Source organism: Rhincodon typus, chromosome 22 (genome assembly GCF_021869965.1).
Source record: "Rhincodon typus isolate 14 chromosome 22, sRhiTyp1.1, whole genome shotgun sequence".
NCBI classification, from domain to species: Eukaryota; Metazoa; Chordata; class Chondrichthyes; order Orectolobiformes; family Rhincodontidae; genus Rhincodon; species Rhincodon typus.
Window position 1 is genome coordinate 13,651,224 of NC_063353.1, and position 14,803 is coordinate 13,666,026.

Sequence of the window (14,803 nt, forward strand, 5' to 3'; positions counted from 1 at the left end):
TATCATCTAAGGAGACTTGGTGAATATCTGCCGTGCATCTTGCAGATGGTACTCACTGCTGGTGCTGTGTATGAGTGGATGTTTGTAGATGTGGTGCCAATTAAGTGGCTGCTTTATCCTGGATGGTGTCAGGCTTCCCGAGCGTTGTTGGAACTGCGCCAATCCAGGTTGCTGTTTGCTCCTCCACATATCCATCTTGGACACTGGGCACCAATATCTCAGGTCACGCTGCATGGGCTGGGGCCGGAATCCGACACATGCCAGCTACACAGCGTCCTCATGGCACATCTCTGACCCACTTACAGTCTGCACTTTAATGCCAGCCTTTGGGGCTCACTGATACCTATCAGTGCAATATTGCTGCGTGTTTGGACAGGCATCCAGCACACAGATTGAACCTCCAGGCTGCATCTGAGGGCTGTTGCTTGCTTACTATCTTAGCGTTCATTCACTTGTGAGCCTATCTGGATGCTTACAACCTTCCTGCCTCATCTGCCCTGTATTATAAGCCAAGAAGTTTGTCATTTCTGTCAGCAGTTATCAGTCAAGAGGATGGACATGCTGTTATCTGGTACCATGCTACATCAATCTCTCACTTGCACCACGTACCAGCAGCTAATGTGCCAAACACTGGTGAGAGGCTGTGAGGTTACAGATTCTGATGGAATACAATTCTGCTGCTGATGGCCCAGAGTGCCTCATGGATACCAAGCTTTAAGTTGCTGGATCTGTTCTAAATCTGTCCCATTTAGCGTGATGGTAGTACCACACAATACAATGGAAGATATCTTTAACTAGAAGACCCACAATGACTGAACAATGGTCACTTTTACCAATACAGTCATGATGGATGCACACAGGTAAACTAGTGAGGATGAAGTCAAGTAGATTTTTTCTCTCTTGTTGGATCCCTCATCACCTGTTCCAGATCCAGTCTAGACTCTTAGTCCTGGCCAGTTCTGACAGTAGCGCTGCTACCTAAACAATCTTTGATGATGGAAAGTGAAATCCCCCACCCAGAGTACATTCTGTGCACTTGTCACTCTTTTCCTGTAAGCAGTGTTCAACATGGGGTACTGTTTGATCAGCCGAGGTACACTATCAGTGGTAATCAGCAGGAGGTTTCCTTGCCCGTGTTTGACCTGATGGAATGAAATTTCATGGAGGCTGGTGTGAACGTTGAGAACACTCAACATAACTCCAACCCAATTGTACATGACTGTGCCACCATCGCTGATATACTGCTGGTAGACTGCTAGCACAAGAAGGTTTGAATGTTTTATCTGCAACCAACAATCAACCACTTGGCCATGAATTTGGCCTTCATTTTTTCATCTCACTTACTATTCGCCATACGTGGCACACTTAGGAGTGATGGGCTCCAGTTTTGCTGTCTCAGTTAAAGACATAATACTAATAAATCAAATATACTTTCCCTATCGAGTGGTTAGTTTGCAAATTCTGGTATATGCTGTTAGTTGATTAATTATCAGTTTATTTCAAAATGTTGGTAAAATAAGTCTGTAGAAAGAAATGGGACTGGAACAACCCCAGATTAGCAAAACAGCATTGCAATCTCCAACATCTGTTGCAATTATTAGCTGTATTAGCTGTTCTAAATACAGTGCACCTTACTATGCATCTTGAGGTACCTAGGTGAAAGTTATTACTCTCAATTCTGAGGAAAGTAGAATTTCCAAAGAAATGAGCCAACAACAAAGATTGGCAATATTAGTGGATCAGGTGTTCAAAGTATTCACATAATATCATTCTATCTACTATGTTTATAAAAGAGTAACCTGTTTAAAATAATGGGTTAAGTATAATGTTAGGGAAAATAATCTTAAACTACCATAGAGAATTGTCATATAAGCATGTGACATATTTATACAGTTTCCAAGCTTCTTCCCCTATGCTGAGCAATAAACTTTAAAGTAATGTATGTATTGATTTGATAAAATTTGGAAGTTTACACTAGTCTTTGTGAACTGTCTGAAATGCCCTGAGTGTTGACATGACAGTTATAGTGAGATTCCAGATCACAAATAACATGGCTCCTTTTACTGTGATATATCTATCTCCTTACAAGAGATTTACAAATCCTTCCGATTATGGCTCCCCAACAATTGGACAGCATGGTGGCTCGATGGTTAGCACTGCTAGCTCGTAGCACCAGGGACCAGTGTTCAATTCCAACCTCAGGCAACCGTCTGTGTGGAGTTTGCACATTCTCCCTGTGTCTGCATGGATTGCTTCCCACAGTCCAAAGATGTGCAGGTTATATGGATTGGCCAAGGGAAATGCAGGGCTATAGGGGAGGGGGTCTGGGTGGGATACTCTTCAGAGGGTCTGTGTGGAATTGATGGGCTGAATGGTCACCTTCAACACTGTAGGGATTCTATGATTCTTTTATTGATCTTAACACAAAAAGGACCCTAACTCCCCGAGAGATGGGTTCAATCTAGGGCAAACATGTTGAAGGTGATTTGTTTATTGAATGTCCACTGTTTAAAAATATGTCTGTAGGTGATCAGGCACAATGATCTGTGATCATAGCAAATTTGAGATTAGTATAAGAGATTTACAATAAAGATGAACAGTAAGTTCTTTCTGGAAAAATGAGAGACTATAGAATTCACTTCTAATTTTCATTATTAAGCCAGAAATAATGGTGGAGATTTGCATTGGAACTTGTCCTGCTCCAGCACATAATTTCACAGTAACTGTTGTCTTATGCCAAGTTAAAGAGAATAGGATAGGCAGATACAATTGGAACTGTTCTATAGTTGAGGAAGATGAACACTGACGCAGGTTGATTGGACTGATTGGCCATCCTTCCTAAACATAGAGGAATGGTTCCTGTAAAGTGAACATTTTGCAACTTTTTTGCATGTAGGCAACATGTTGGATTACATTTCTGGGCTGGATTCAGAGGTTGGTAATGCCAGAAATTAACCCCAGTGGGTTGGCAATGCCCATTCTCTGGCTGTATCCCACCTCTGTGCCTTTGTTTATGAAGGTGGGACAGGCAGATAACTGATTATACCTAATTAAATTCAAGCAAAAATAGAAACATAGAAACTAGGAGCAAGAGTAGGTCTTTTGGCCCTTCAAGCCTGCTTTGCCATTCAACAATGCCTTGGCTGATTCTCTGTCTCAACGCCATACTCCTGCTTTCTCGCTTTTCCCTTTGATGCCTTTAAAATCTAAAATATCACCTGTCTCTTGGTTTCCACAGCCTTCAATGGTAGAGAATTCCATAGGTTCACTATCTGTTGAGTAAACAAATTTTTCTTCACCTCAGCCGTAAATGGTCTACTCTGTAACCCGAAAGTGTATCACAAGGTTTCAGATTTGCTGTCCAGGGAAAACATCCTCTCTACCTATAGTCTGTCCAGCCCTGTTCAAATTTTATACGTTTTAATCTGATTCCCTCTCATCTTTCTAAACTCCAGTGGATACAGACTCTAATCTCTCCCTGTAAATGGTTGTGCCATCCCTGGTATCAGCCTCGTGACCCTCTGCTGTACGTATACGGCAGGTATACCCGATCTTAGGTAGGGAGACCATAACTACATATAATACACCAGGTATGGTCTTACCAAGGACCTGCAGTAGACATCCCTGCTTCTGAATAGGATCGTCTTTCATTGAAGGCCAATATACCATTTGCCTTCCTCACTGCCTGACTACTTTCATTGCTTCTTAGAGAAGGTCAACGAAAAAGTTCCAGTCAGTTGCCAGGTTCCTGCAACGGCAGGAGACCTGTTTGGGTACAACGAGGCAGTTATCTGTGAGTCATTGGTCTGAGTGCATCTAGAGGATCCGTTTGCCTCTTGCAGACCCACCCTGCAGTGTATTTCACCCTCTACTCCACCATAGCCTTGCTGCTGAATCACTTTCTTAATTAAAGATCTTGTTGAGAGATGCCTTCATGGTCAAGCATCCTCTCTCCTATGTTTCCCATCACTGCTTGCTATTCCCCTTAAGCTGGAAATGTCTCTGATTGGCCAGATTACAGAGTCTTCCTACTGTCCTTTTCTCCATGACGTAACCGCTATGATGGAGTCAAGGACAGTGTCAGTTTAGGGGAAACCGCCATTAAAATTCCAATGATTGACAGTTTCTCTTTGGGGCAGACTAAGGGCCCCAAAAACCACAGAAATATGATTGGAATGGTTTAGTTAGGAATATACGTCAGTTATATGGGGCACCTGTAAGACCACATCTGGAGTACTGTTTACCGTATGCGACCGCGTATTTAAGGAAGGATGCAAATGCATCAGAAGCAGTTCGGAGAATGTTTACCAGAACTGATACCAGGAATAGGTGGGACAAGCTATACTTGTATCTAATGCGGTAGAGAAGAGTACTTGATTGAAATGTATATGTTCCTGTAGATTCTTGACAGGGTGGATATGAACATGACATCTCCTCTTATGGGGGAATCTAGGACTAAGGGTCACAGTATGAAAATCAGGGTTGCCTGTTTAAAATAGAGTTGAAGCAAATCGTTTCTTCACAGAGGGCGATGAGTCTTTGGAATTCTCTTCGTGAAAAGGCAGTGGAAGCAGAGTCCTGGAAAGTTTTTAAGGCAGAGTTGGATATATGGTTAGTAGGCAAGGGGGTGAAAGGTTACCCGGGTAGGCAGGAATGTGGATTTGTGGTTACAATCAGAGCAGCATGATTTTACTAAATGGTGGAACAAGTACGAGGGGGCTAATGACTGACTCCTGCTCTGGATCATGTGTTGATATCCCAACTTGTTTCCCACTCCCATAAGGTAAATATACCTCGTTAGGTGGGAATGTGCAGATTGTTTTGCTACATTTACTTGTGGATCAAATAACTTCCTCCCATAATGGCAAATTCCCTTTAAACGCCAAATTTTCTTGACAATATGGTGGCAACATAAACTATAAAACAGCTTGGCAGTCCATCTGCTCAGCCCCAAAAATTAATACATCCCTCTTATCTGTCTAATTTTCCATTAAAATTATCCACACCACCTGCTTCCCCAAGCAATCTATCTCAAATATTCAGTGCCCTCTACCTAAAGTAATTAACTCCAAACTGTCTGCATATCTCTTCATTTCTAAGCAAATGAGTGTGTCCTCTGAGACTACCTGGTAACCTCAAACATATCACTGGGATATGCAAAGCCTTTGGAAAGTAACTTGCCCAAAGCCCCGTGAAGACATTTCCCTTTAAATATCTCCAACAATCTCCTACAGGGGATCCCAGTGAGTGCTATGTGAGCTCCTAGTGTGTAAATTTGTTTCGACACTATCACTGACAGCTTCCACTTTGAATAAAACTTTATTTTAAAGAAAAATGCATTTTTTAAGATCAATGCAACAAAGCTGCAGTTTAGGTTTTAAGGGCCGTTAATCCTGAATTTGCAGTGGGTACAAGGGATAAACAGGAGTACAGTGGAAAATTAAATAGGGAGACATCAATGCTCATATGGCAGCTTACTCAGTTGTTCTATAGGCACTGCTTCGGGTGATTATATCTACCAGGTTCCGTTGCAGGAAAACCTGCCCTTCTATTCATAAATTCCTGTCAACTAATTTACTAGTTCAGTACAAAATCTCCCAACCTTACGTCATCCCTACCACCAATAAAATCCGAATCCTCAATTTCATCATTCTGTTGGCCTGGCTTACCATCACCGGCCTCAACAGCATCCAAAGCTCCACATTTACATAAACATTCACCATGAACTGTATTGTCCAAACCTTACTGAATATTATACCAGGTGCACCCTTATCTCTACTACTATGCTGTGTACCACAACACCAGTTCTCCATGCTCCACCACCCTCAAACACTGAGTCCAAATGTCCTTCAGTTTTACAAAGCCACGACCAACCACACCATTGTTTTCCTATGCAACCTCCTTTAATATTCCATCACAACATCTGCTACTTTTTTATCCTCCAAGTCTGATTTCTTGTGCATCCTCACCCCTTTCACTCCTCCAAACCACTGGAATTATCTTTCAATCCTATTCCAACACTCTGGTTCATTAAAGCTATTTTACCTTGTCACTTCCCTCTCTCAGCTCCAAAAGCCTATTATCATGAACATGACTTTCATTCATCTTGCAAACCTTTGTGCTTATCATAGGGTATCCACTTCCATGAAATTAAATGCTGGACAATGCTATGCTTCAGTTTTGAAGCTGCTATGTTAATAATCTTAGTTTTAGAATAGAATCATAGCAGCTGTAATTGATGTAGCCACTCAATATCATGAAAATAAGTACAGACATCTTCCCATCTCATATATGCAAAGAAACATCTGCCCTGTCTACACCTTAAATAGGCCTCCTGACTCACAGCTTAAGCATTTTGAATTCAAGCAACACTTAGAGATGTTTTGAAAGTGTTTATACAGTCAGCACAGTAAGGGGTTTAGTACACATCACTATTACATTACAATCAATAGAGAGTAGACTCTGAAATGGTGTGTTGTACAATGGTGCTTTCATTAAGAAACATTCAGTTAAGTATACTTGGCCAAACACTGGTCTCTTAACATAGAATGGTTGTCCTGATCATTGATTGAGAGAATTCATTCTCACATCAACCAGAATAGGCAGCACAGAATAAAAATCTCTAAACATAAAACATTTATAAATATAATTACATATTAAGCAAGTTACAAGAAACAGACTGAGTACCGAAGCAGAGCAGTTAACACAATGGTCCTGGTATGAAAGCGGCCCTGTGATAGCTGTCAATCAGTATTGGAGTCGGGCCTGTGATAGATGAAGATTGTAATTGATTAAGGCCTGTAATGGATATTGGTTGTTATTAATGTGAGGTCGGAATTGACTATTGGTTGCTATTAGAGAGGGGCCTGTGATGAGTATCAGTCAATATTACAATTGGGCCTGGTTAATATTGGAATGGGGCCTGAGATGTGTGTAAGATGGCATTAGAATGAAGTCTCTGATGGATGATGTTGTTTACAGTGTGTGGTTTGTCATGTAGCTATCAATTGCATATATTTGAACAACGTGCATTCAAACATATAAATGAATACAGTAGAGCTTTTTATTTTCCATCCGTCTGTAATTTTCCAATTTCCTTCAACTTTCATCCAGGCTTAAGAACTCTGGGACTTTTTTTCAATATCTGAGAAATCATAAGGATTACAAACATTTTAAATGGATCAGCATAATGAAATATGTTTTCCTCTATTGGCAAATCATTAACTGGAAGGGACAAGTTTCAGATTAGTACTGGCAGAAAATAAAAAAAAGATTAGAATAAATGTTATTAGAACTTAATGGACATTAAATTGGTGATAAATGGAAACAGTGTCTGATAAATGTGCACCTGTTCAATAGAATTCCTGCAACGTGACACACATCATGATGATTTTTGCATACTGCCAGACCTACCTCACTATTCATTGGTTGCACTCATCCAGGCAACTGTACAGTATTCCATCATATTCCTGACTTCTGCCTCATAGATTCTGATCAATCTTTGGAGTTAGGAGGTGAATTACTCTCAGTGGATTTTCCAGCCTCTGACCTGCTCTTGTAGCCATAGTATTTATATAATTAGTGCAATTCAATTTCTGGTCAATAGTAATACCCAGGATTTTGATGGTTGGGCCTCCAGCAATGCTGATCAATGTCAAGGGGAAATGACTGCATTCTCTCTTGGTGGGCATGGTCATTGCATATCATCTACATAGTAGAAACGTTGCCATTTATCAGCACATGAATATGTAATAGCGCTGAACATTGTGCGATCATCAGTGGACATCCCCACTTCTGACCTTATGATGGAAAGAATTCCATTCATAAAGCAGCTGAAGGTAGTTGGGTCTAGGTTACTACCTCAGAGAGCTCCAGTGGTAGATTCATGGGGCTGAGATGATTGACCTCTCTCAACCACAGCATTTTCCTTTGTGCTTGGTATGACTCAAACAAGTGGTGATTCCCAGTGATTCCAGTATTGCCAGGGCTCCTCGATACCATACTCAAACAAATGCTGCTGATATTAAAGGCAGTCACACTCACCTCACTCAGGAATTTAGTGCTTTTGTCCATGTTTGCATTCTGCTCCTGCTGCTTGGCATGCATGTAGTCTTGTGTTGTAGCTTTGCGAAGGTTATACCTTATTTTTAGGCATGCCTAGTGCTGCTCCTGCCGTGCCCTCCTGCATTCTCCATTTAATTGGATTTTATTTCCTGAGGGTGGGGGGAGATGGTTTGCCGGGGATGTGAGATTTCAGATTATGAACTAATACAATTCGCCTGATGGCCATACCAACCTCATGGATGCACAGTTTTGAATTGCTATCTGGGATAGAAGTCTATCCCACTACCAAAATTAGTGATATTTTGTGCTGCTACAATCCACAGCATTCTCAATGTGAAGATGGAGCTTTGTCACCATGCGTATGGCACAGTGGTCACTGCTACCAATACAGTCATGGGCAGATATATCTGTGACATGTATAGCGATGAGGACATGCTTAAGGGCATTTTTTTAACCTCCTCTTGTCCGCTCACCATCTGCCACAGACCACCCTACTCCCAGTCTAGAAATTATGTGCTTTAAGAATTGGCCAGCTCTTTCAGTAATGGTGCTACCAAGCTATTTCGAAGAAGGATATGGAAGTCGCCCTCCCAGAGTATATTCTGTGCCCTGGCCATCCTTCATGTTTCTTCCAAGTGATATTCAACATGTAGTGCTAGGGTAGGGGATGAGGACGGAGGGTGCAGGGCAGAGGTGGGGGTGTTGGTGCTGGTGGTCATCTGCAGAAAGTTTCCTTGCCCATGGGGTTTGGAATCAATGTTGATGAATCCAAGGGTAATGCCCACCTGACAGCACAGAACTGTGCCGCCATCTCAGGGAAGATGATGGTGGTGTCTGGAACAAGTCTGGCAGGCATGATTCCAGGAATATGACCATTTCAAGCTTCACCCATCCATGGACAGTTCTTCCAAACTTGGCACATATCTCCAGAAGTTAATAAAAAGCATTTTACAGGGTTGATAGTGCAGTGTGCGCTGCTGCAGTTTCTGGTGCATTAATAAGTGCTTGGTGGTCTATCCAATTTCATTCCACTTCATACACATTTCTCCAGTGACTAGATACAGCTGACTGATTTGTTAGCTGTCATTTAAGAATCAGCCACATCATTTTGGGTCCAAAGTCACATTTAGGACAGATAAGGATGGCAAATATTCTTACCCAAAAGAAAGTGAAGCAGATGGGTTTTTTTTACAGTTAGCAGTATTATCATGGTCATCATTACTGAGACTCGCTTTTCAGCACCAAATCTATTAATTGAACTTTACCAGAAGCTTTCATGAGACTCTGATTCCCAGAAGATTAACCTAGCTATCTGGATTACCACTACCAATGTGCCACTATCTACCTATTATCTTACACTGATATTTTGCACAATGCACCTGACCAAATAAGTTGACAAAGCATTGACATATATAGCGGTGGTCTAACTGCTCTTAAATGTTCCTTTTGATATTGCAAATATTTTAGTCACAATTAATAAATATAAGGGAATGTCTGCACATTAGAAGAATAATAAATCAGAAATTACTTCAAATTTAAACAATCAAATAATGATCTTTGAGATTGCATGGAATTCAGAAATGTAGGAAGCAATGCTGAGGCTGGTCAAGAGGATACTAAGAAAAACTGGTGAAATGGACATAAGGTTGAGGAGAAAATTGGCTCAGATCTTTTGATAGGAAAATAATCATTGCAGCAGCATAGATAGCGTAGACTATGTGGAGGTCCCAATGCAGTAGCAGTCTCCAAGAAAGCCCCCACCTCACCCAAGGTATGGGTGTAACAAAATATGAGGTCCTTATGTTTATTAACAAGGCCAAGGTTCGTTGCACATCCCTAATTGCCCTTGAGAAGGCAACCATGACTCCTTATATTTTATACACACCTGAGTTTATAAGATGTAAGTTAGTATCAAACTCAGAAGTCTTTTATATCAATTCCAATCCTATAACACTGCCCCAAATATATGCCCAAAGTCAGAAAAAAAACCCAAATGAATCAGTATGCATTTTAAATCCAGCAACCTGTGAGTGACAATGAAAGTCTATCACTGCACTGATTAACAACAAATTACTCAGTTTTACACAGTGGGTTTACATCTATTAGAAAGTTATATTACGTGGAATCCCTATCGTCTCCGATGATAGAGAAGTTGCATTCCTTCAATATAAATTAAAATCAAACACAGATACAAAGACAAAATGTTACTGTTGTAACACACTTAGTCATGGAGGTCCCATTTTAATCCTTTCAAAGAGCAACGTCAAATTCCTTGCTTATACTGACTCCTCCAGGTGGACCAATGATATGCCATTTTTGTACCTCAGAGACATTTGTTTTTTGCACAATAGCATTCTACTAAAATTTATATTCTTCAGACTCTGAACTCATGCCAGGATCAGTGGTGTGGGATCTACCCAAGGTTCAGAACTTGAGATCAATTTATATCATATTTACTTTCTTGTGGTGAATTAACCTTGTATTTTATATGATATAAGCCATATAAATAAAAGATGAATCCAGGCTCAGCTCAAAGTGTAAGTTTTGAATAATGCCCCGTGTACGGTAAGAACTATTATGTTCCACACAACTCCCATGAGTTCCAATTATCTGGAATGGTTAATTGATAATTATATTATAACTCAGTGAACAGCCCACATTTTACAATAAATACACATCTCATAGAGTCATACAGCACAGAAACAGACCTTTCAGTGCAACTAGTTCACACCAAACATAATCCTAAACTAAGCTAGTCCCACCTGCCTGGTCCTGGCCCATATCCCTCCAAACCTTTTCTATTCATGTACATATCCGTGACAATAAAGGATATTCTATATCCAAGTGACTTTTAAACATTATAGTTGTGCCTGCATCCACCACTTCCTCAGGACATCTATTCCACACGTGAACAATCCTGTATAAAACATTTGCCCCTCATGTCTTTTTTTAAATTTTTCTCCTCTCACCTTAAAAATATGCCCCCCTGGTCTCGAAATCCCCCATTCTAGGGAAAAGACAACTACCATTAATCCTACCTTTTCCCTTCATGATTTTATAAACCTCCATAAGGTCACCATTCAAACTCTGATGCTTCAGTGAAAAAGTTCCCAGCCTATCCAGCCTTTCTTTATAACTCAAGCCTTCCATACCTGGCAACATACGGGTAAATCTCTTCTGCACTGTCTGCAGCTTAATAATATCCTTCCTATAACTACGCGACCAGAACTGGACATGGTACTCCAGAAGGGGCCTCACCAACATCCTGTACAACCTCAACATGGCATCCAAACTCCTATACTTAAGTATATACTGATATCAAGACTGAGATATCTGAACAGTTACAGGTGCTGCTGCCTTTATGATGCAGATGCCAAAGGTGATTTGTAAAGAAAGAACAAAAGAAATTGTATTTCAATGTTGTCAAAATGCATTCTCACGGCTTTGCACAGTGCGTCAGAAACAAGGATACATTTTTGAAATGTTGTTAAATGGTATGTTGACGAATGCCGAGTACATAGTAAGCTTTCAAAAAGAGGGTGTTTTGGTAAACTGGTTGAGAGAATATTAAGAGAACTCCTTGTTTTTCTTCAAATAATACCATTTTACAATCATCTGAGCAGACAGATGCCCTTGGTCCCACCTGTTCCAGAGGTGTGTAATAACATCTCTGAAGAGGTTGCTTAGAAAATAGTTTTTAACTGTATGGTATACTTAGTGCCATGCAGCTTTCCTTTTGTTGAGTTGTTTATGAGATGAAAGCTTCAACTCAACAATTGATAGTGCTACTAGCTGAGTTCAGCTGACACTTTTAAGGACTTAAAATGTCTTTAAAAATGTTACGTTTCTTGTGTTGGGAGACATTAATCATAATTCTGCACCAATTTGTCCAAACCTTCTGACTTCTGAGGAACGGGCACCGGACCCGAAATGTTAACTCTGATTTTTTTCTTCACAGATGCTGTCAGACCTGCTGAGCTTTTCTAGCAACTTCTGTTTTTGCTTCTGGGAAATTTTACTCTACTTATGGTACTGTCTGCTGCCACATTCACACCATCATACCAATTATGTATTGGAAGGAGCCGTTGCACTGAGCAGGTACTAGAAACTTCTAAATTGAACAGAGTCTTCAGAGAACACCGTCCCCTTAGTGTTTATAGTGGATGGGAAGTGTTGTTTCTGGCCAGAAAGGACACAAACTGTGCATAAGGTTCAGGAGATTTGATCTAGGTCTCCACAATGTGGCTGAACTGCTTGAGCAATGTTCCCGTTGCTCATTTTCCACTGTAAACGGACATTGTATGGAAAGGTAAAACTAATGATTTGAAAGTTTTACTTTGGATAATTCTGTTTGAGTCACAGGATGTTTTAACACAGGAACAGGTTAATAAGTGGATTAATGACACTAAGACAAACTTGTGTCATCCTAGTAGGTAAAATCACAAGAGTTGGCAGGTAAATACAGGGAGGATGTTACCCCAGTTGGGGAAACTAGAACCAGGGGTAAATATTAAAAATAATGGAGATGTATTTAGGACTTAAATTAGGAGAATTACTTGTACTCAGAGAGTTGTGAATCTTGGAAATCTCCATTCTAGAGGACTTTGGAAGCTTCGTATTTGTGTATATTTAGAGATGGATATTTTTTGATTATCAGTGATGTAAAGGGTTATGGGGACAGTGTGGTAAAAGACAGCAAACTGTTTGATCAGCCATGCCGGGATTAAATAATGGAGGAGGTTCAATGAGCAGAATGGCTTACTACAGTTCCTATACGTCTATGTTACTAAGAGAAACAGGTATTTTGGCTTCAAAAACAGAAGCTGCTGGAAAAGCTCAGCAGTCTGGCAACTTCTGTGGACAGAAGTTAGAGTTAACGTTTCAGGTTCAGCTCATTTTTCGGTGGATTTAATCCACTCTTCTGTTTGCTGCACATATTTTTATTATATCATTTTTTTCTATGTAAATAATTTAAGAATACATTCTGGTTCCACAATGTTTTACAATTTAATCAGCCATATATATTTTTTAAAAGTTCTGTGGCTATTCTTTTTTCACATTATCTTAAATTTGTGACTTCTTGCTACTCTTTCATTGACCAGTGAAAACAATCCTTATTTAGTCTATTGACCTTTCACATGATCTACATAAATTTTATCACATCACTGACTGACCTGTTCAGCTCTATCAACTTCAAGTACCTCCATACCTGAACTATGATGCCAAATAATATCCCAGTGAACCTATGTGGGAATTCCTTTCCATTGTTTCCACATCAATTCCAGTAATTTAGCTGTCCTAAACTGCACTAAATTCTGCAGTGACCTAATTAACATGCTGTACAAATTAAACTTTAGGGCTCTTATGACGCAGCCAGAAGGCTTTGAGTCCGATCTGCTCTAGATGTGTGTCATACAATATCTAGACAGGTTGATTACAAATATCTCCAAATTCAACATTAGCCTCTTCCCTTTGTTGACCCTGAAGGATTATTTCTCCCAGTCTATAGTTCACTGGCCTTAAAGTGTTTGTGATACTTTTTACTGTTAAATAGTTCATTGGCCTGTCCTTTATGAACTGTAAACAAACATAGCTTTCCTCCAATCCGAATGGCCAAATATTGAACAAGTTGCCTTTGTACTTGTTGCAGTTGTCAAGCTGCATTACCTTTTCACACCACTTACAGACATTACTGCATTCAGACCTCAAACGGTAACTGCACTGCAAAGGATTTTACAATATCTGATAGAAGTCTTTGAAATCACGACAGGGCTGGATAGAGCAGCCAGGGAGAAAATGTTCCCACGTGTAAGAGGATAAAGCACAACAGGTCGTAGATTTAAAGTGATTTGCAAAAGAAGCAAACGTGAAGTGAGAAGAAATATGTACACAACAGTGTTTACGGTCTGAAACACTCTGGAAGTGTGAGGAAGGCAGGTTTAATCGAGGTATTCAAAAGGACATTAGGCGATTATTTAAATAGAAACAATATGCGGTGGTAAGGAGAAAGGCAGGAGAATGGTACTAAGTCATGATGCTCATTTGGAGAGCTGGCGCAGACAATGAACCGAATGGTCTCGTTCTGCACGGTCACAATTCAATGATCGTGTGAAAAGAACGGGGTTATTCTAACACTGCTGGTTGTTATGACATAGCAGGCTACACCTGAATTGTGACGGAGGCGAATTCAGCAGTACTTTCAAGGGGGAATTCAACGTGATATGCGGGGCCGTTGTGAAGTATCAGGGGAATAAGACTAAATTAAAAATGTGTCACAGGCGAGATGGAGCGAATGCCATCCGTTGCAGTGTATGGTTCATGATTGTGTGATATGAGGGGAAAGCCATATGATACTCTAAATGAACAAGTGCTCCATTCGGATTAGTGCCTCCTCAGACGCAGTAGTAATATTGTATTCGGCCTATCCCATAACGATGAACTGGGCATTTGTGCTTGCCAACTTAGTATCTCCCTGCGTTCTTCAATAAAGTCCAAATCATTGACTTTGTTAACGTAAAGCTGGATTGCTGGTGCTTGATCTCTCTTTACCATTGTCTGTAAGAGGCTTCAACGCCTGATAAAATAAGTGTACAAGGATCCTCTTCGTGCGAGGGAAATCTCAGGCTTTGGGGTGTCCCACTTTCACTGGGGCTTGGTTCCACTGTACAAGTCCCACGTTAATGAAAAGGAAGAACTTCGCGTTACAGAAAGGAAGCATGCAGGAAGGCGATTCCCCCCC

At 40.5% G+C, this 14,803-nt stretch overlaps 1 protein-coding gene across 2 annotated transcripts in view; it reads right to left on the bottom strand.

The window, feature by feature from the left end:
- Positions 1 to 14,803, bottom strand: part of LOC109911342 (potassium voltage-gated channel subfamily A member 1-like) — a 35,121-nt gene that overhangs the window by 15,024 nt on the left and 5,294 nt on the right. The window contains exon 2 of one of the 2 annotated variants that reach the window (XM_048610294.1): positions 6,380 to 7,144. The exons of the other annotated variant lie outside the window; for it this stretch is intronic. The gene's annotated coding sequence lies outside the window, so the exon portion shown is untranslated. Of the gene's footprint in view, positions 1 to 6,379; positions 7,145 to 14,803 lie in introns of those variants that run through there. 2 annotated transcript variants of the gene reach the window in all.